Source organism: Vulpes lagopus, chromosome 21 (genome assembly GCF_018345385.1).
Source record: "Vulpes lagopus strain Blue_001 chromosome 21, ASM1834538v1, whole genome shotgun sequence".
NCBI classification, from domain to species: Eukaryota; Metazoa; Chordata; class Mammalia; order Carnivora; family Canidae; genus Vulpes; species Vulpes lagopus.
In genome coordinates this window covers 37,702,305-37,724,277 of record NC_054844.1, presented here as the reverse complement: position 1 = coordinate 37,724,277, position 21,973 = coordinate 37,702,305, and the positions used below count along the sequence as shown (strand labels likewise).

Genomic DNA, 21,973 nt, shown 5'->3' with positions numbered 1-21,973 from the left:
GAAAAATAAATATGCTTAACATATCTCTTCAAGGTAAAGATGACATATTCATCGTAAATAAGTATTTTTCTAAATAAATCTGCTATTTTGAAAATGGGTGTAGTAGGCAGTCTCTGAGACTGTCCCTTTCCTCCTTGCTCCCCCACATCCCCACCCCTCTCCCTCCATCCTTTCTTCCTGGTTCTTGTATAATTTCCTCCACTAGAGTACAGGCTGGATGTAGGCACTGACTTCTAACAAACGGATTTTTTTTTTTTAAGATTTTATTTATTCATGAGAGACAGAGAGAGAGGGAGAGGCAGAGACCCAGGCAGAGGGAGAAGCAGGCTCCATGCAGGGAGCCCGATGTGGGACTTGATCCTGGGTCTCCAGGATCACACCCCGGGCTGCAGGCAGCACTAAACCGCTGTGCCACCGGGGCTGCCCTTCAAGGCAACTTTGCAGCAAATTTAAAAGCAGACCCTCCAGGTAGAAGGCCTTCTACCACCACCCACCGACACTGCCCCCCTACCCGTCCCCATGCCCACCGAATAGAACTCCTACTTCAACGCCCAGCTTACAGGTCAACCATCTCAGAACATTTCCCGCTCCAACCCTCCCTCCTCCTCTCAATACCCTCACCATGTGGGGTATAAAGAGGTATAAAGGAATCTGTGATGCCTTTATTAGAGGACTCACCACGCTACGACATATTTTAAGGATTTGCTTATTTTTCACCTCCTCCTACTAAACTGAGGGCTTTTGACAACGTTTGCTCAGGAGCAGACAGTCAACAAACATCTGTTGAATAGATGAATGTACGGATTAATTCTTTTTTTTTTTTCAGATCGTTTTTCTGTAAGGCTCAAAGTGCAAGCTGAGAAGGACCTCTCCATCTCATCCTGGCCGGCTATCTGGCTATCTCACCACCAGGATTCAATTTCATAACTTTTTGTTTTTTCTCAAAAAAAATTCAAAAATTGCTGTAAGGATCAGATCCAGCAATTCAGATATCGTGTAAGCGGCGCTGCTGGGTGATAAGGAGCCAGGCCACCTCGGGTTCCATCCACCTGGGTCACTTGGCGCGAGAAATAGCCTCACTGCTGCTCAGTGTCCTCCCCCGATAAATGGGAAAAGGGTAACGCCTGGCAGCGGTGCCCCCCGCAGTCCCTGGATCCCGCCCGGCGTCCCGGGGGTGGGGGGGACCCCAGTGGACCCCGTCATCAGGGGACCCGCGGACCCGCCGACGCCCCTTCCTGCAGCCTCCCACACACACCAGGCCACCGTGTCCTCAGCCCCTCGGGCCCGGGCGGCCGGCACCCTACCTGGGGGTCTGCTCCCGCCCCGCCTGCCCCGCACAGGCCCGAGAGGCCCTCCTGCCCTCCTGCCCCCCACCCCGGGGGCCTCCCGCGAGCGCGACCTGGAGCCCCGCAGCCTTTCGGGCCCCCCAGTCCCCCTGGTGCCGGGGCTGGTGCCTGAGCCCCTCCGCGGAGCCTCTCCCAGCCGTGGACCAGGGGAAATAATAAAGCTTTTTGCAGCAAAATAATATAATAATAATAATAATAATAATAATAATAATAATAATAATTAATGCATATAGGTGTGGCACAGAGTAGTTCGATAAACGTTGATTATTAGCCTACTGCCCCGGCAGAGACATGAAGCAAGCAAGTAGCAAGTGCTAAATACACTCCCAGACTAGACGTGCCCTGCACCTCCGGTGAATACACACATGCACTTCAGATAGAAGTACCTGAAGGGCAGGGACTCTGTCCCCTTGGACTTTCCTTGTCGTGGTCCCATTGCCTGGCATATAGTAGGTGTGCAATTAACGTTTGTTGCTTTATTTCAAAACTGCCCATGTATTCCTGCCTTGTACAAATTTGGATTCACATTGTGTTTCAGATCATCCTTTGGAAAGCATTCTTAGGGTATCTATTGTCAGAAACAGGATGTGGGAAAATAGTTAATGTGGCTGATGTCTCAGGAAAAGCTGAGAAAGACTTGGGAGGAAATTACAGTCAATAGAAACCAAAAGTCAATCAGTAATTTAATGGGAAATGATTCACAAAAGCAGTATTTACACACAAGGACAGCTTGTCCCAGTGACTTTAGAAAGTAAAAAGAGTTTATTTAAAAACCAACAAACAAATAGCAACTTTGGCAAATTCTGACACAGAATAAAAATGTTTGCAATTAAATCAATTCTATTGTCAGAATTCTTTGAATTGCAAGTGACCAATAGCAAATTAACTAGTATAAGAAGTTAGTGGGTTCACATAAGTGACAGTTTTAGGGGTTTGTTGCAGGGACTTACAAACTGTCATTAGGTGGGTCCTTCGATCTATCTATCTACCCCTTTATCCCTACATCCATCCATCCATCTCTCTGACTCCTGATCCATCTCTCTAGCTTTCACTTTTCTTGGAGGCAAGCTTTTTTCATTTGGCAGAGAAAAAAAGGGCAAAGTCACCAAAACTTCAAGCATACATCATCCCAGTTCACTGGCCAAGAGTGGAAAGTTTCTTTTTCCTCTTGGGTCCGTATAGGGTAGAAAGGAATGCAGGGTAACCCAAACAATATTTATCTACTACATCCACAACGGAAAAAACACTCCGAATCCAACTACTCCAATGCACAAAACCCCTATCCATCTCATATTTTTTTCATGTGATATTTTGTCATAAGCATATTACCTATCGCTACATAGACTTCATAATAATCACTTTTAAGTGTCGATGTGACATTTAACTAAGTCCTTAGTCACTATGCAACAATTTACTTACGTCCTTAATGATTAAATTTTTGCAATTTCTAGATGTCGCTGTAATTTTAAAATATGGTAAGTATTCTCTTACCTATAGCACGTTACATTTTAAAAAGTATTTCCTTAATATAATTCTCAGAAATTGGATTAATGAGTAAAATTGTAAGAACATTTGCATAGATCTAGTCCTTAAAATATATAACCAAATGTATGTACCAAAGCTGTACCAATTTCCAGTGCCTCTAGTGAGGTTTTCACGCCACAGCATTGCCATGTCTTCATCAGCTTGGAGGTGAACTTTCATTAAGTCGTGGTCCCCAAACCTCACCAGTTCCTAGCATCTTCGCTAGCCCACTACCTTTTTAGCCTGACTCTCTCCTCTGAGGAAGCATAAGGAGGTTGCCTCGCCCCATTGCTAGCACATAGTAGGCATTCACCACAGGTTGTAAATCTGCAGCTGAATCTTTTATGATCCTATCCACGTTCCTAGGGAAAACTGCCTTTTGAAATGCTGGCTTTGAGCATACAAAGTATGGAACAAAGAGAAAAATGTATCCGCGGGGTTGTTTCTACAAAAAACTATATAAGAGGAAGGACTTACTTTTGATTTGTCTACTCTCTTAAGCTTATCTGTTTTGGCAGACAGATCTGAAGGAGTTATTCACACACAAGTGTAATGCAATCTTCATTGGTCCTCTTCTAAAGAAGGCTGGGGGGGGGGGGTGTTTTGTTTTGTTTTTGAGATTAACCACACCAACATTGCTCAATGTTGTGGGTCAAAAGCCTGGATGCCTGTCAGAATGACCTGTAGAGAGTTTTTAAAATGCAGATGTCTGGGCCCCATCCCAAACCCTCTAATTTAGAATACCCACAGGGTGGAACCAGGTATTTATGACTTTTTAAATCTCCACAGGTGATTCTGACAGCCAGGGTATAGGGACCAAATAAATCAACCAGTAATGAGGTATTAGTATTAACGTCAGTTGTTCTTCATCCTTCTATTTAAATTGAAAACAAACTTAATGAGGGTTTTCTTTCCTTCTACCTTTCCCCTGTCTCCTGCCTCCGAGGGGGGGCAGGGCTGGGGGGAGCTTTGTGGGCAGTCTGAGTCCCACAGGCCGTCCGCCCACCTCTGTGGATCAGCTCCTGGCTCCTGCACATTCCTCTCACCCAGAGGAGGCCTGAGCTTCTCTAGGTTGCCAGTGATTGCACCCGGGGCCTTTGCAGTGTCTGAAAACCTGGGAAGTTTCCTGGGCAAACAGATCCACACCATCTTGTCCAGAATCCACTCAACTCCTGGGTCCCTCTCGGAGTCTCCAAGGTCCTGACTCAGCCAGGAAGAGGGGTGCTATTTCTTGGGCTCCTTCAAAAACCCCACCAGTAAGTGGTCCATTTACAGAGCTTTATCTGCCTTCCTGGACCATGTGCTTGTTGAGGACAAATTTGCACATCTCCCCGATGGTGTGTAAGGCATGGAGCCTGGCACCTAACAGACATCAGTCAGGTATGTGATGAGCAAAATATGAGGGGAAAACTGACATCTACTCCATACCTGCTCTGGGCCCAACATGACGTGAGGCCTTTAGTTACATAGTCTCATGTACATAGTACATCGTCTCATAGTCTCATAGTCTCATCACATCCCTGTGAGGTAGGACTCATTAGTCTAATTTGCAGGCAAGAAGAGAAATTGTCAGCAAACGAAGTTCATTTCGTCAAAAAGGCAGGAGCCTAAAAAAAAGTGAGAATTTATTCCCCTCCTTCTTCCCTCTGCCTCATTTTCTCGAGATAATTTAAGCACACAGCTAAAAGTCTAGAGATCCTTTATATGACAGATGTACAGTGATCTAGAGATGATTGTCCTCTTGGTTGCAAATTATCAAATTGATGAGGTCTAACCCAGACAAGTGCCCTCTCTCTTTCTACATTGTTCATTATCGTGAGATCTTGGTATTTCAAATAGGATTATGCCATTTGGGCTGGGCTCTTAAGATTTCCCTAAGGGCCAAGGCTGAGTAATTTTCAGGTAATGAGCGTTAATGTCCAAGGAAAGAGACATCCTGAATCACCTTCTGAACCTGTGCCATGGAGCTGCTGTAATAGTAGCAGTAGTTCTAGAACCTTGCTTAATTGATCTTGTGACTTGAAACTGAATCACTTTCAAGGCTTCTCCAATATGGTTTTTGCCCTCCTGAACTATACTTTATTACAGTTACTCTTACCCAGACAAATGAAGAGAAAGAAAATGATAATTCTCCAGTGTTCCCACCTTCACTGAGGGGTCTCCAAAGTCATCCTGAGCCTCCTTTATCCACAAGGGCAGAGGGCACCACAAGCAAACTTTTCCCCGGCCTGAAAAATTATTGAGAGTGAGATGTAGAAGAAAGGGATGTTCTTCTACAGACTCAGGATTCAAGTTTCTAGTTCTCCAAGGCCTCTGAGGCACCACCCCAAGGAAGTAACCTAAGTTATACAAATCCTTGTGCACATCACCAGAGACAGAGTCTATATCAGTGTGGAATATCAGTATGCAACGTATAATAAAATTCACTAACCCAGACCCTGCTCACTTAAAATTTGAGGTCACAAAACCTTCAACCTGGCGCTCTTTCCTGGGACACTTGAGGACACAGAGGCTCAGAGAGGCTAAGTGACTTGCCAGAAATCACACAGCTATCAAGTCAGCAGCACTGCGGTTTGAGAGGTTTAAAATTTGAGTCCAGTCCTGCTCTGTTTATGAAAGTACTGCCCTTAACATGAAGGGAAAGATGAAATTTAACCTTCTTTTAAGGTAAAATAATTTATCATCTAGAACACAGCATAACTGAGGAGGGTATAGAGACGAGGGTAGACAGGAAAAATGTATGCTTTTCCCACTGGAAAAGAGATTGTTAGGCAGGAGGAAGAAGTAGGCGGTAAGAATTAAAAGGCTACTCTTCAATTTGCCAGCTGGGTAATCTGAGGAAAGTTAGCTGACGGATGTGAACTTCAAATTTTTTCATCCATAAAAGGGACCTACTCCCAAGATTACTATAATATTTAAGTTAAATCATACAGATAAACTAGCTGAAACTTAGTTGCTCAATAAATATTACATCCCTCCCTCAAAACAGCTATAAATTAATCATTATTCTTCTCCAGTCATTAAAGAGTGACCCTTAATTTTTTCATGGCCCATCATTGCATTTCCTTATTTGCTCAATTGTTTATTTTCTGCCTCTTTCTACCAGGAGGTAAGCTCAAAGAGGACAAGTCCATTTCTGTTCTCATCCCCAGTTCCTACTACAGGGCCTGGCCTACAGAGACAATTAGAAAAAACTGACAAATGACATAAAATAATTAAAAACCTCACAGGGAGAAACTATTTTTCCCTGCCATTATTTTTTTAGGGAAAGGTAATATTTTACTAATTCTTTTATCCTAAGTGTGTCCTATGTAAAGATTGTGTTTATATGCATATTTTATGTGTGTGTATATATATGTACATACATACACACACACATGAATCCAATATAGTGTACACTAATATAATATGTGTATACTAATAAGTCATGTAAAATATTAGGTTATGTATAGTATCATGTACTAATAAGTATTGCGTATATATGCACATTATACATGTAATTTATTACATGTGTAATAAATGATATAAACTAGATATTAAAATAAATTATGTACTAAATATGAGATACTATTTGCCATCAGGGAGAGGTAAAGGAATAGGTACTTGGAGAGGAACAAAAAGAAACTCAACATTAATCCCTAAATGTCTTATTTCTTTTATATGAAAAAATGATAGGCAGAGTAAAAAAGAAAAAAGCTAATTGAATAAGGGAGAAAAACTCGATGGGAAAGAGGCACTGATGTGAAAGAAATTAGCAGAAACTGACTCTGCCCTAACAACCTTATGAAGTAGACAGTCCTATTCCAAGTTTTCAGATGGGGAACTGAGGCCAAGCAATGTGTTCCAGGTCAAGTAGACAGCAGGTAGCAGTGGGGAAGTGAAAACAGAGGGTGTTGGACACCAGTCCCTGCTCCTACCTCTAGGATTCAGCTTGATTTCGAAGCTGATCAGATTACCATCCGAAGAATTCTCAGAGGATGTGTCTCTGGAAGAACCTACATCTTTATGAGAGCAATGTCACTCTCTAGAGGACTGGGATCACTGAGCATCCTTCAGGCAAATACTTGGGTTTGTGAATCGTTGCCCTATAATAAATAAGATAGTGAATTAGCAAGTTTTCACTAGATTATAGTCATTAATAACCCCCAAATCTCAGTTGCTTTTCAACAACGAAGATTTATTTCTCAGTCCCATTTCATTTGTTGGCTATGGCTCTGCTCCTGTTTTTTCATGCAGGATCAAAGCCAAAGGAGCAGCTTCTCTAGGAGACACACTGGACATGGCAGGGGAGAGAAAATAGAGGCCAAACTGCAATGGCCCTTGGTGTTTGCCGGAAACTTCCACTCAGACATGGCATACATTGCTTCCTCTCACTCTATTGGCCAAAACAAATCACATGGCCCACCATGATACCAAGGGGACCCAAAAGTAGACTCCTCCCACAGAAGCACTGTAAGTTGTATGGCTGTCGTGTAAAATTATTAAAAGGTGCACTAAAAAAAATCAACAATAATACAATATTCCATAGATTCCATGTTCTCTGCTTTCGGTAATCAATAGGTAAAGTTTCTGTTTTCATTCCCAACAAACATACTGACACTTTTTCTTACAATTTATTTACTTATTTTTAGAGAGGAGGGGGTATGGGAGAGAGAGAATCTCCAGCAGACTCCTTGCTGAGTGAGGAGCCTCAGGAAAGGCTCCGTCCCACCACCCTGAGATCATGACCTAAACTGATATCGAGTCAGATGCTTAACCAACCAAGCCACCCAAATAGCCCTAACACTCACTTTTTATCATTTACATAAATTATTTCTTTCAGAGGTTCAGGCTACTGAAAAAAAAGTATTTAAATATTCCCTGGAGTTCCCAGAAAGTTCTCTGCAACTTTCTGAGAGAAATGCCATAAATAATAAACAACCATCACCTGTTTTAATACTCTATGGTTCTTTCAAAAATTACAGCCACACCCTAACCCTAACTGATTTAAATATATTCTCTTAGAACCACAGATGTTAGTTGTGTAAAAATGACATTTCAAAAGAAACAAATGGCATAAGTACCCAAACTGGGTTCATTTTGCTAAACAATGGTTTGGAATGTTCTCATTGTGGGTGTTGCAGTCTAAATGAAAGGAAATTCAATTAGAAGTGCCTATGCTTGATTTAGTACTCTTGTCTCTGTATTCCCATTCTTAATATTTTTGAACAAGTGATCTGCATTTTTGTTTTGCACTGGACTCCACAAATTGAATAGACAGTCATGCTCAGAATAGATGTTCCCTCCCCTGGAACAATTTCTCTGTGACCCCTTCAGTAGAGTCAGGTGCCTCTCCCAGGTACATTCATAAGGCCCTGTGATTATGGCCCTTGATACCCTGTACTGACTTTTTCTATATTCTTTCTTTCTAATCTCTGGGTTCTTTGAAAACAGGAACATTGACTAATCCATCATTATATTTCCAGCATCTACTACCAAAAAAAAAAAAATACTTGATTAATAAATGATTATCAGACATGGCGAATATTTTCTTAAAATTCCCAATTTTGTGAAATGTTATTCTCCAGTGGAAAAGAAACCATTCAATCCTGCCATAGCATGCCTCCTGTGCTTCTTGCCAGGAATTGCCACTGTGTGTGTGTAAATATACACAGAGACCTTATCTTCTTTATCCATTTATCCATTAATGGACACGAAGGTTGCTTCCATGTCTTGGCTCCTATAGATAAATGCTGTTATAAAGATGAACTCCTTCAGCTTCTGTTTGTTCAGGAAAATCTTTATTCTTCCTTTGTTTCTGAAGGACAGCTTCTCCAGGTATAGAATTCTTGGATGACAGTTATTTTGAATAATCATCCTGGCCTGAAAAGTTTCTGTTGAGAAATGCAGTCAACATGTAGCCACTTCCCTCATCCTTCTAATGCAGTCTATCTTAGTGTCTGTGGTATAGGGGGTGCCTCAGCCTCATCCTTGTGTTCTGTGGTTCTCTTAGCACTGTCTTGTTCTTGAATAATTGTTAGTTGTTCTTGTGAAGGAGAGTGAAGTCAGAAATGACCCGTGTTGCCGTCCTGGTGACAACATTTCCTCCTCCTTTGAATAAAAATAAATGTCTGGGTATCTTAGTTAAGCCTCAGACTCTTGGTTTTGGCTCAGGTCATGATCTCAGGGTCGTGAGATCGAGGCTGGCATTGGGCTCCACTCTCTGCTCTCAGAGCCAACTCTGCTTGACACTCTCTCTCCCTCTTCCTCTGCCCCTCCCTGACCTCTGAAAGAAAGAAATCCTTTAAATAAATAAATAAACTGGAGTATGTGCCATGTGTTTTCAGAAGTTCTGGGCTGTTAACCAAAAACCAAATTGGGACAAATTACATAACATCAGCATTACTTTGGGATGGAGGTATGCATCATGGTAAAGCATGTAGGTCAGCTTGGGGCCCAAACATTCCTGAGTTTAAATTCTGACTCTGCTATTTATTTGCTGTGAGAACTTGGGTCATTTACTTAAACTTATCCATGTCCATTTCCTCATTTTTTAAGAGAAGATAATAATATCTACCACCTCCTGGGTTTGTTAAGGAGAATAATGAGAAGGCATAGAACACTTAGCACCGAGCCCAGGAAGTACAGGGAGACTCAGGAGCAGCAGGCACATCCCTCAAGTGGCTCAAATGCCCTTCTTCCCAAACACTCCTTGCTTTCCCTCCACCCCATTCATATGCTATTCCCCTCATCACTTCCTTCAAATAAATCTCTGGGTATAGACTCAGTTAATCTTCAATCCACAATGGTCAATAAAATATCATTAGAAAGGAATACCCTCCACCCTTGGGTTTCGTAGAATGATTCCTTTGGTAACACCTTTAGTAACAGAGGACTTAACGTACTCTAAAAATATATGAATACATCAGGGTTGCCTGCTCTGATATCAGTAAGGAATTCAAAGTCAAAAAAAAAAAAAAAAAGTCTTGCTTGCTTTCCTGAAAAGGATATGGCGTCACTGGTAACTTTCTGATAAGAGGCGGCTTATGCACAGAATGAATCTCCTAGGCCCCACCCAGGGGAATTGTTCTCTGTGACATTTTCCTTTCCAGTTGTTTTTAACATTCTTCATAAATAATATTTAACAAAAAAAAAACTCAATAGTAAAGCTATTTTTAAAAAACCTTTCATCAAAAAAGCATGTTTTATTTATTTCAGTTGATTGGGGTGCTTGAATGAAACCTGTAAAGGAAAAGATTTTATAAAACTATACAAAGAGAAAGTGATTTTTTGTTTGTTTGTTTGAAATGCCTTAATGAACCAAAGTCCTGGTCATGTTCAAATGCTACAGTAACCTGAGGTTCACAGATGGACCATCACACCTCCAGCAAAGTATGCAAACATATGGGTGTACCCACACATGGACATTTTTTTGAGTGTGGGAGCCATAGTTTTCATGAGATTTTCCAAAGGATCTTAAGTTCCACACCAGCTTCTCGCCCTTCCCCCAAAAGTTAGGTGCCATCATTCTGATTTGGTATCTTCATTGATACCAAATGATATTCATTGATATTTATAAATTGAATAGCCACTTCTAATTCTATAAATTCAGATTTCTATTTTAGGAATTTTTTCATAAAGGCATCATGTACATTTGGAAAATTTTAAGGTTAGAAAGAAAACTGGACTCTAAACTGGTTTGATGTGGGCAGCCTGGGTGGCTCAGCGGTTTAGTGCCACCTTCAGCCCAGAGCCTGATCCTGGAGACCCAGGATCAAGTCCCGCATCAGGCTCCCTGCATGGAGCCTGCTTCTCCCTCTGCCTGTGTCTCTGTGTCTCTCATAAATAAATAAAATCTTTTTAAAAACATAAAAATAAAAAATAAACTGGTTCAATGCAACGTTTCCATGCAAACAGGGATGGGATTAAACAGTTTAATATCCCTTCCCATTTTAAGGACTTAGTTACTGGTTTGCCACTTATTTAAAGGGATGACTTTGAATCACCTTAGAAATATCCTTGGCTCTGAAATAATCAGGACATAATAGCAACTCTTCATAAAATATTGTTCACTGCAATGTTGTTTATAACATCCTAATGTGAAAAAAAATCAGCAAGTGATTGGATTTCCTACGGTAGATTACTCTGCAACATTTTTTTAAATGATGCTTTCAAAGAATTTTAACAGCATGGTAAAGGTTAACAGAAGTAAAGTAAGCTTAAAACAAAGGGAACAAAACTATAAATATACATTTATATTTATATACATGTATAATATACATTTATAGTATAAATGTGTTGCAAAATTATAGGTAATGTTTGTATATATTCCAAAGCTGCCTCTGTTATAAGTAGCCTCAAAGGACAGATATCAAAATGTTAAAGTTGTTATCTCTAGATGGTAGGATCATAGATTGTTTTGTTTACATTTTGCTGTTGGTGGTGGTGTTCTCTTTTTTTAAAGATTTATTTATTTTTTTTATTTTTTTTTATTTTTATTTTTTTTAAGAGAGAAAGAGAGCATGAGAGTGGGGAAAGGGCAGAGGACAAGCAGACCTGAGCCTAATGCAGGGCTCCATCCCAAGACCCTGAGATCATGACCTGAGCTGAAGTCAGATGCTTAACCAACTGAGCCACCAGGTGCCCCATGTTCTCTTCAATTGTTCTTGTCTTATTTTTTTTTTAAACGAAAATACTTTTTTTGTTTCTGGTTATCAAATAACCATAAAATATTTAGATAGTGCAGAAAGACACCAATTAAAAAACAAAAATCAGGGCAGCCCGGGTGGCTTAACGGTTTAGCGCCGACTTCAGCCCAGGGCCTGATCCTGGAGACCTGGATCGAGTCCCACGTTGGACTCCCTGCATGGAGCCTGCTTCTCCCTCTGCCTATGTCTCTGCCTCTCTCTCTCTCTCTCTCTCATAAATGAATGAAAAATCTTTAAAAAAAAAAAAAAAAACAAGAAAAAATCACTTAGAATCCTGACACTGGAAAATGATACTATGAACATTTTGACATAATCATCCTGAGTATTTCTACACAGGTCCCCCTATACACACTCACTCGTGCAAACACACACACTACAAAAGAGAATTGTACACACGTGATCTTTATAAGTTTTTTTTTTTAAATACACCATTTCTTAGAGCAGTTTCAGGTTTACAGAAACATTGAACAGAAAGTAAGAACAGAGAGTTGATGTATATTCATTCCTCACCCTCCACCACCCAGTCCCCCTATAATGAACATCTTACATCAGTGGGGTCATTTGTTACAACCGATGAACAAATTATTATTATTATTATTATTATTATTATTATTAATCTAACGTTTACATTATGATTCACTTTTCTATGGGTTTTACCAAATGCATTAGACTATCACACAAAATAGCTGTCCTGTCCTAAAAGTCCCCTATGCCCCACCTACTCATCCCTCCCTTCACCTTCCCCCAGCCCCCAGCAACTTCTGGTCTTTTCAAGGTCTCCATGGTTTTGCTTCTTCTAGAATGTTACACATCATGTAGCCTTTCGGACTAGCTTCTCTCCCTTAGCAACAGGCATTGATGGTTCCTCAGTGTCTTTTCTGTGCTTTCCTGATGTGATAGCTCATTTCTTTTTATCACTAAATAATATTTCATTGTCTGGATATACCACACAGTTTACTGATCTATCCACCTACTGAAGAATTGGTTGTTTACAATTTTGGGCAATTATAAATAACACTGCTATAAATATCCACGTGCAGGCTTTTGTGTGGACATCAGTTTTCAACTCCTTTGCATAAATACCAAGAACTGTGACTACTGGATCATATGGTAAGACTGTGTTTGTTTGGCTTTGTAAGAAACTGCCAGACTGTCTTCCAAAATGACTGTTGTAGTCTGCTCTTTAATTAATGATTTATTGAAGACATCTTTTCGTATAAATAAATAATAACTGCATAGTATTCTACAGTCCATAGATCCTGTAGCTTAGCCATTCCCCCTATTTATGAGCATCAAGATCACTTCCAGTTTTTTGCTATTGCAAGCAATGCTGAGATAAACCTCTTTGATCTGAGATATATACCTCTTTGATCATTTGTCCAATTATATCTGGAAAATAATCTGAAAAAATTTTAAAGGCTTGAACATATTTAGTTTTCGTGAATGGCTACACAAATGTGCACTCGCACTTGAGAACACTGTACCACCCTTGTCTCTCATAATTAGTCCTCCTCAACCTCACCAACCCAATTGGTAGAAATGTCCATCTCAGTATTGCTCTGGCTTATCTTTTTTAGATTCCTCAGAATATTAGACACGTTTTCACTTTTGTTGGCGATTTGTATTTCTTTCTTTGTGAATTGTGTTCATATTCTTTTTACTTTTGCTATTGGAGTACGAAAGAGAAATTTCTTTGTTTTCTAAAATTCTTTGTATACCTTATTTCTGGTTTCTAGCAGGCAGTTTATTAGAATATGCACTATTAATTTAATAGTTCTTAAGAGCAAAGGGAAAGAGACATTATGTATACACTAACCTTGGAAAGGGTGAAAAAATAAGGAAATACAGTGTTTCTGTGATATGTGTTGGTTTTTGAAAGAAATCTAACTTTCGTGGTGGCAATTTTGATTTTTGTTTATTTTGTTTTGTTTTTGCCACATTAAACTTTTATGGTCAGATTTGTGAGCCATTCATTTGCATTTTCTGGCCCTGTTGTCACGCTCTCACAAGCCTGCTCTAGTCACAGAGTGTGAGTATAAAAAGGTTCACTTGGGCAGCCCAGGTAGCCCAGCGGTTAGCACCGCCTTCAGCCCAGGGTGTGATTCTGGAGACCCAGGATCGAGTCCCACGTCGTGCTCCCTGTATGGAGCCTGCTTCTCCCTCTGCCTGTGTCTCTGGCTCTCTTTCTCTCTATGTCTCTCATGAATGAATAAATAAAATCTTTTAAAAAAGTGAAAAGGTTCACTTTAAGCGTTGTCTAGCAGCTTAATGTGTCTGTGTTTTTTAAGATTACACATCTTTTATCCATTTGTAATTTCTCTAAGTACAATCCCATACTTTTTTCTCCCCAAATGGCTATAGCAAGTTGTCCCAGCACCATCTATAAAAAGTCCATCTTTTGGGCCACTTTATCATATGCTAAATCTCCATCTATATTTGGGGCAATCTCTGAACTCAATATTTTTTCCATCCTTCCGTGGCTTTTTGGAGCTAAGACCACACTGTTTAAATTACCATAGCTTTTAATATCCCAGATAACTTTATGACTCACCCCCTGCAAGTCTTCACTCAAATACCACCTTCTCTGAGAGTCTTCCTGAGCACCCTACTTACAACCACAACTTCCGTCTACCCCCACCCTGCCCTGCGCCCTCCTTCTATCTAGTCCCTTCTTTGCTTCATTTTTCTCCTTAACACATGTCACTAGCTGACATCCTACATAGTTTACTTGTTGTCTGCGTTTCTAAACTAAGTTCCACAAGAATAGGGATTTTGGTCTGTTTTATGCACTTTCGCGTCCTCAGTGCCTAGAACACTGCCGAGCACAGAGTAGATCTTCAAAAATAGTTGTTGAATGAATGAGTATCTGGTAGACAAGAGCATCTTATGTATAACCACGACCCTTTTTTTGAGAATTCACCAGCTCTTTTTACAAAATGATTTTTCCATGAAATATAGACTTGATCTGACCAACTAAAAAAGAAAAATCCATGGGTTTCTGATAAGATTACTGTTGAATAAAGAGATTGTTTTAGAAAGAATTGACAACTTTATAGCATTTAATCCTTCCAAGTATGAACCAGTTATTTTCCTTTTTTTCCTAGTCTTCTTTTACATCCCTCAGTATACTTGAGTGATTTTCTTCATAAAGGTCCTATGTATTTCATATCACAATGGTTCCTAATCATTTGGGATTTTGTTTTGTTTTGTTTTTTAAAGATTTTATCTATTTATTTGAGAGAGAGAGAGAACAAGCAGAGGGGTGAGGCAGAGGGAGAGAGAGAAGCAGACTCCCTAAGCAGGGAGCCCCATGCAGGGCTCTATTCCAGGACCTCAAGATCATGACCTGAGCTGAAGGCAGAAGGTTAACTGACTGAACCACTCAGAAGCTCCTCTTTGTGATGTTTTTTTGTTACTACTTACTCATTTATTCGATAAATGTTTATTATTGTTTACTATGTACCAGGCACAGCTTTGGAGCTAGGGAGACAGCAGTGAGCAAGATGGTGTCTGCCCTCATGGAGTTCACGTTCTAATGAAAATGGAACTCTTTTTTTCTCTTATATTTTTTAACTGGTAATTTTGGGTAGATAAGAAAGCTACTGAATTTTGTGCATTTACTTTTAACCTATCTTTTTACTAAAATCACTTGTTTCCAAAAGTATAAAGATGGATTTTCTGGCTTTACCAAATAAACAACCACATCACTTGCACTAGTGATAATTTTGTATCTCCTTTCCCACGGTATGCATCTCTAGATCATTTTTCTTTCTTTTATCCATTAGCACAATGGAGTTTTCCAATAGTCCCTATATTTACCCACACTTGAATTTCTGGAAACTATTTTTACAGTAAAAAAAAAAAAAAAGCCATATTTAAAAAAAATCTTTAGGTTCGTATAATATACCAGAAATTTTAATTTAGATGAATCAAAACATCTGATATGATACAATTCACATCCATTATATGCAACTGCTGTAAAGGTCACTTTGAGAAAATCTTATGTTCCTTTCTCTTTACTGGCAGATTTTTGATATAAAATTGATAAAAAAGGAAAGAAGACTGAAGCTGATTTATGTTTAGGTGGCTAATTAATTTATTGAACCAGCTACTGCTGAATCTAATTGTTTTTTGAAACAAAACATAAAACCATATTTCTCCATTGAAAGTTAGAAAATATTAAATCTTCTTACTTTTTATATTATTTTAATTTACTAATTCCTTATGTGAATATTGCAATAGCCAACTATTTCATTTGCATATCTAACCACATTGAAATAAGGCAGCATGAGTAAAGTTTTATGCCACATTTGTAAACTAAGATTTTCTGGGGAGATTCATTTGTCCTATTAAAATAAAATAGAGATTAAGGGCCATGATACAGTGCCCATTTCTACAGTTAAAAAAAATGAGACTCAGGAGTCCTATGTGTCTTGCCCATGCTCACACAGTAGGTCCCAGAGTTCAGACCTAAACTTTGATTTTCTGTTACCTGTGAAATATTCTTTCTACATGCTCTTCTTTTCACTTAGTATTATGCATGTAATTAGAAACACTCAAGTGTGTTTCCTCACCTACTTAGAAGATTTTGTCGACTGTTAGAATTGCATATTTTAGGAGGAAGTTAATTCTTATAAAATCCACATGCGATTTTTGATTTGATGGCACCCTTTTCCTGGAGGTTCAAATAATTAAGGTATGTTTGAGAAGAGTAAATTCTTACCACAGTCCTGTGTATGGGGGAACAGAAATGATGAGTCTCCTATGATATGAATCAACATTCTAATCATTTAAAAAATAGGTGCATTCATTCATAAGTGTCACAAAGCCCTCCCAACTGAATAGGAAGGAATATCTGAGTGGAACTGATAACAGCTAAGTCTGAAGAGGAAGCACAACAGCCCATTACAAGCTATTGAAAAATTCCATAAAAAAAAAAAAAAAAAAAAAGAAAGAAAGAAAAGAAAAAGACATACGGCAGGAAATTCCTGACCAGTAGTGTAATCTCTTACATAAATGTGCTGGCAGATAAATGGATTTTTATGATTTTGCTTACGCCCGCTGCATATTGCCTCTTTAGATATGTCACCTTGCAGATGTATTATAACTTCACTCTAGCGCTATTAAATGGTCAGATTCAATAAATTGTAGGTTCATTTTAATCCCTTCAAAATACTCTTGGCCCTTAGCCCAAAAGTGAGGGGAGGGGTGAGTAAACTAAAATACCCAAAGAAATTTGCTTTAAGTCTCAGGAAATATATTGAGAATTCAATACCCTAATTTACTATTATACATAAGGAATTAGGTAGTGGAAATTTTTACGTACTAATTAAGCCTACAGCTATAGAATTATAAACATGGCAATGAGAATAAAGAGCTAAAAAGTAAATGAAATAAATATGTACTAAGCTTCATGCATATGTTAAACACTGACCTGGATGTTTTACCTACATTATCTCATTGCATTTTTAGCAATACGGCACGCAAAATGACTATTATGTTCATTCTACAGATCAAAAAACTGAGTTTCTAAAACATGAAGTTATATAATCCATGCTCTCTCACTTCCTAGGCCGACCTAGATTTAGTCATTCCTGGCTCTATCACTTTCTGCCTACGCAACCCTGTATGAGTCTTGAACCTCTGTGAGCCTCAGCCTCCCTCTCCTCACTTGTTAAATTAGAGTGATGAGACCCACCTCACCACCTCAGGAGGCTACTGCAAAAACACTGCAAAACAAAGCACAGGTGGTTACTACTATGGACACTAGCAAACAATAGTTAAGGTAATAAGAGAAAATGACGGGAATTGATTTCCAGACTGTTTTCTCGGACACTTTGTTTTCAAATGTTTGATTATGCAATACTGTGCTATTTTCCAGGCAAGGTCTTTTGGGTTGAGTATCAATGAATCATTTCCTTCATATTCAGATGAAAGATATGCCTGGGTAACTCAGGTTCCCACCCTGCTTTATCTTAACGATCCATACATTGCAGGTAAGCAAACAATTAGTATTGTTAAGAATTTCACTTATAAGAGTCTAAGATTCCCTCTCTACAGATATTTCCAGCATAAAAGAAAAGGACTATTGTATTGGGCCATTGACCTACTGACTCTTGGTCTACAATAACAAGCTCTATGCCAGCAAAGAGAGAGACAAGAGAACCAAATCCAGAGTTTTCAACTTTCCTTGTTAACTAAATTTTCTTTTTTTTTTTTTAAGATTTTATTTATTTATTCATGAGAGACAGAAAGAGAGAAGCAGAGACACACACAGGCAGAGGGAGAAGCAGGCTCCATGCAGGGAGCCTGACATGGGACTCGATCCCAGGTCTTCAGGATCACACCCTGGGCTGAAGGCAGTACTAAACCGCTGAGCCACCCAGGCTGCCCTAAATTCAGTTTTCAAATTAAATTCTATGTGGATCTACAACATAAAAAACAGACAATAAAACTAATATTTTATTAGAATATTTTATCATTTCAAAATTGATACATGTGTTTAATGTAAGATTAATAAACTGAGAACAGTGAGTTTTAAGGAACACAAAAAAATTGAAATTATAGGCTATTCATGGTAGTGATACAGATCTTAACCTCTGTATCAAAATATCTCATTTTGTTGTTTTGTTTTCACTAAAGTGAGATAAGCCTGATTCACAAGATTGCATAGGAGAACAGTTTTTGTTAGCTGGTTGTTTTGTTTTGCTTTTGTGGTTGACTGTAGATTTGGTTGTTTTGTTGGTGTTCATATTTTTTTTTAAAGATTTTATTTATTTATTCAGGACAGACATGGGGGGTGGTGAGAAGCAGAGACACAGGCAGAGAGAGAAGCAAGCTCCATGCAGGCAGCCTGACGTGGGACTCAATCCCGGGTCTCCAGGATCATACCCCAGACTGAAGGCGGCGCCAAACCACTGGGCCATCAGGGCTGCCCTGTGTTCATATTTAATAGCATATATTGCTTTTCAGTTAAGCAGTTTGCCAAGAGAGACTTTGTTAGAAACTATGCACATAAGTTAACCGAACCATACAATTTAACATCATCAATAATTTAATATTGTTCTGAAGGTATGTGCAAGTAAGTGATTCCTTAGCTGGAGAATTCAAGAGAATCAGCTGAACAACTATTACAAACAATGAAAAAATCAATAAAGAAACATAATATGGAAAAACAATAGTCTTCATACATACAAACAGTAACCAGGAGACATAATAGAAGGAATCATTACCCAAAAAATTAATAAAAAGATAAAAATTCCTCAAGATAAACTTAACAGTCATTTTTTAAAAGACTAAAACAAGGGTTAAAAATAAATAAATAAATAAATAAATAAATAAATAAATAAATAATAAATAACAAGGGTTGCGTGGGTGGCTCAGTCGGTTGAGCATTTGACTCTTGGTTTTGGATCAGGTCATGATCTCCCTGTTATGGGATGAGCTCTGGGAGTCAAGTTCCATGTTGGGGCTCCCCAAATAAAAAACAAATAAAATCCTTTTTTATAAAAAGACTAAAACAAAAATATCATTTTTTGGTTTTAAAGACTCATCATCTTAAGATGTCAATTCTTTCAAAGTGAACTTATAAATATTGTGCATTCCACTCTCAAAATTACTAGTGGGATTTTTTTTCAATCTAGACAAGTTGATTTTAAGGTTCTGATATAAAACTAAGTCAGCAGTAAGAGCCAGGAAAAAGCACTTAGGGAAAAATAAAAAGAAGAATTAGGAAGGACTGATCATACCAATTATTAAAGAGTGAAAGAAGAAAGGGAGGGAAGGATGCAAGGTGAAAATGTAAGCCTGTATAATTGCTTGTGTCTGCACTGAATATCTCAGAAGAAATTGGCTATATTGGTTGGTTCTGTAGATGTCTTTTGCTCCATTTTAAAATTTTGCATCATATGCATGTATTATCCATCTAAAAATTAAAAAGATAAAATAATTTTAATAGGTAGATGTTAATTGGATAAAGATAATACTTTTCTGTTCTATCAAACTAAAGAAAGCATATCAATTACATTTAAATGTCTGGAATTCACTTGTGTATAGTAGGCTTACAATCTTAATCAGAGATTAGTTATACCTCTGTAATAGAAAATAGCTTATAATGTGGTATATTTTGAAAATTTCATCTTAGAATCTAGGACAGTTGAGGCTTCCAAAAGCCTTAGCACTCAGAATAGCCACTTAAAAAAAGGAAAAAGAAAAAGAAAGAAAAGTACCTGTTTCTATAACGGCTGCCTAGGAGATACATTAAAATACAATTTTTAATACAAATACATTACTTTTCTCCTTTCCACCTCACTAGTACACAAATTTTATAGACTTAATGGAATAAATGAGAAATTATCTTATGATTAACTACTTCTTTGTCTTGAATTTCAGCAGAACTTCAATGATACTAGGAGGCATAAAATCTGTTAAAACCCTTAATATTGTCCCTGGTACACAGAGGCACACAAGAAATACTTGTGGAATAAACACTAGCTACTAAAGATACTTGGTGAGTTGTCTTTTGAGATCCTAATGCCATTAAATGCCATTAAAACTATGCTAATTGGGATTTTTTTCAGGTGTAATTTTTTTTTTTTAAGATTTTATTTATTTATTCATGAGAAACACAGAGAGGAGAGAGAGAGAGAGGCAGAGACACAGGCAGAGGGAGAAGCAGGCTCCATGCAGGGAGACTGACGTGGAACTCCATCCTGGGTCTCTAGGATCAGGCCCTGGGCTGAAGGCGGCGCTAAACAAGCCACTCGGGCCGCCTGGTGTAATTGATATTTTTAAACTCAATTTTGAAAAAGTTGAAATCATAGAATTAGTACCAAAATAGTATCAATACAAAAGTAACCAGGAAAGAAAACAAAGCCCATATTTTCCAATAAATATAGCAAAAATATTCTAGTTGTTCTCCTATGATCATTTGGTCATTCAAGATCCTTGAAATGTATTATTATAAAAAGACACATCATTCCTTGAAGTATTAGAATAGTGGGAGCAAAAGTCTGAACACAACCTAAATATCTATCAGTAGAGAACCAATTTTGAACAAATTCTAGTATCTTTATGGAATGGAACACTATGTAGCTATATAAAAGAATAAATTAGGGATCCCTGGGTGGCGCAGCGGTTTAGCGCCTGCCTTTGGCCCAGGGCGCGATCCTGGAGCCCCGGGATCGAATCCCACGTCGGGCTCCCAGTGCATGGAGCCTGCTTCTCCCACTGCCTGTGTCTCTGCCTCTCTCTCTCTCTCTGTGTGACTATCATAAATAAATAAAAATTTAAAAAAAAAAAGAATAAATTAGGTTTCTATATGCCAGTGTGGAACAAACAAGATATTCTGTTAACTTTGTTAAGAGCACAAAACTGAACAAGGCGGCCTGGGTTCTCAAGTCACTGCATAAAACTGCACACAGTTCAAACGTCCCTCCAAGATCCCTTGGAGCAATGCCAGTTTGGAGGCTCACAAACCCTCTCTCCGTAAATCCACAAACCCTCTCTTGGTAAATCCTGCATTGAGCTGGCATTCCTTTGGCACCGAAAGACATTTCAGTTCTTCAGTTACACATTAGATGAAGCTGAATTCCCTTTAGGGGCCATGCTGTGTGATAAATACAGTCTTTAAAAGCTAGCCGCTCTTCAGCCACAAAGAAAGAAGAAATTCCTGCAATATGCAACAACATGGATGAATCTTGAGGGCATTACACTAAGTACAATAAGCCGGTTACAGAGGGACAAATGCTGCATGATTCCAGTTATATGAGGTCTCTAAAGTAGTCAAATTCATAGAAGTAAAAAGTGGTGGTTGCCAGGGGCAGCAAGGAGGAGAAAGGAAGAGCCGCTAATCACCAGGTATAAAGTTTCAGTGGTGCAAGAGGAGGAAGTTCTAGAGATGTGCTGTACAACACTGCACCTGTAGTTAACAATATTGTACTGTGCACTTTAAAATCTGTTGAGATGGTAGATCTCGTGTGTTCTTACCACAGTGAAATAGAAATAAAAAGTGAGCCTCACCCTCGGCTCAGGCTATGCACACTCTGAGGGTAAGCCCAGCTGAAGGAACAGGAGGTTGGGGTGTCGGTCTCCTGCCCACTCGCTGAGTGAAATGGCAGGTGTGGTCACCAGCACTGATTCTCTCCTGATTTGGTTCCTTTGTTTTGTTTCTTTTACTATTAATATGTTTGTTGCCTACTATATACAATTGATTTTTTTTCACTTCAGATATTTGCAGTTGATCTAATAAATCAGGTTCACTTATAGCGAACCTCCTCTGTAAAATTCTCCCACTTGTATAAAATAATTAAAGGACACATATCCACATATGTACTACCTGTACATGAACTATCTAGAGGGATCAAGAAACTGGAAATGCAGGTTACTTTTGCCAAGAACAGAGGACCTGAATAACTG

General features: G+C 38.8%; 1 long non-coding RNA gene across 2 annotated transcripts in view; it reads left to right on the top strand.

Moving 5' to 3' along the window:
• LOC121480310 overlaps positions 1 to 21,973 on the top strand; it is an 85,902-nt gene that overhangs the window by 46,114 nt on the left and 17,815 nt on the right. Inside the window, exon 3 of one of the 2 annotated variants that reach the window (XR_005984930.1) lies at positions 827 to 2,154. The exons of the other annotated variant lie outside the window; for it this stretch is intronic. This is a non-coding gene — a long non-coding RNA (uncharacterized LOC121480310). Of the gene's footprint in view, positions 1 to 826; positions 2,155 to 21,973 lie in introns of those variants that run through there. 2 annotated transcript variants of the gene reach the window in all.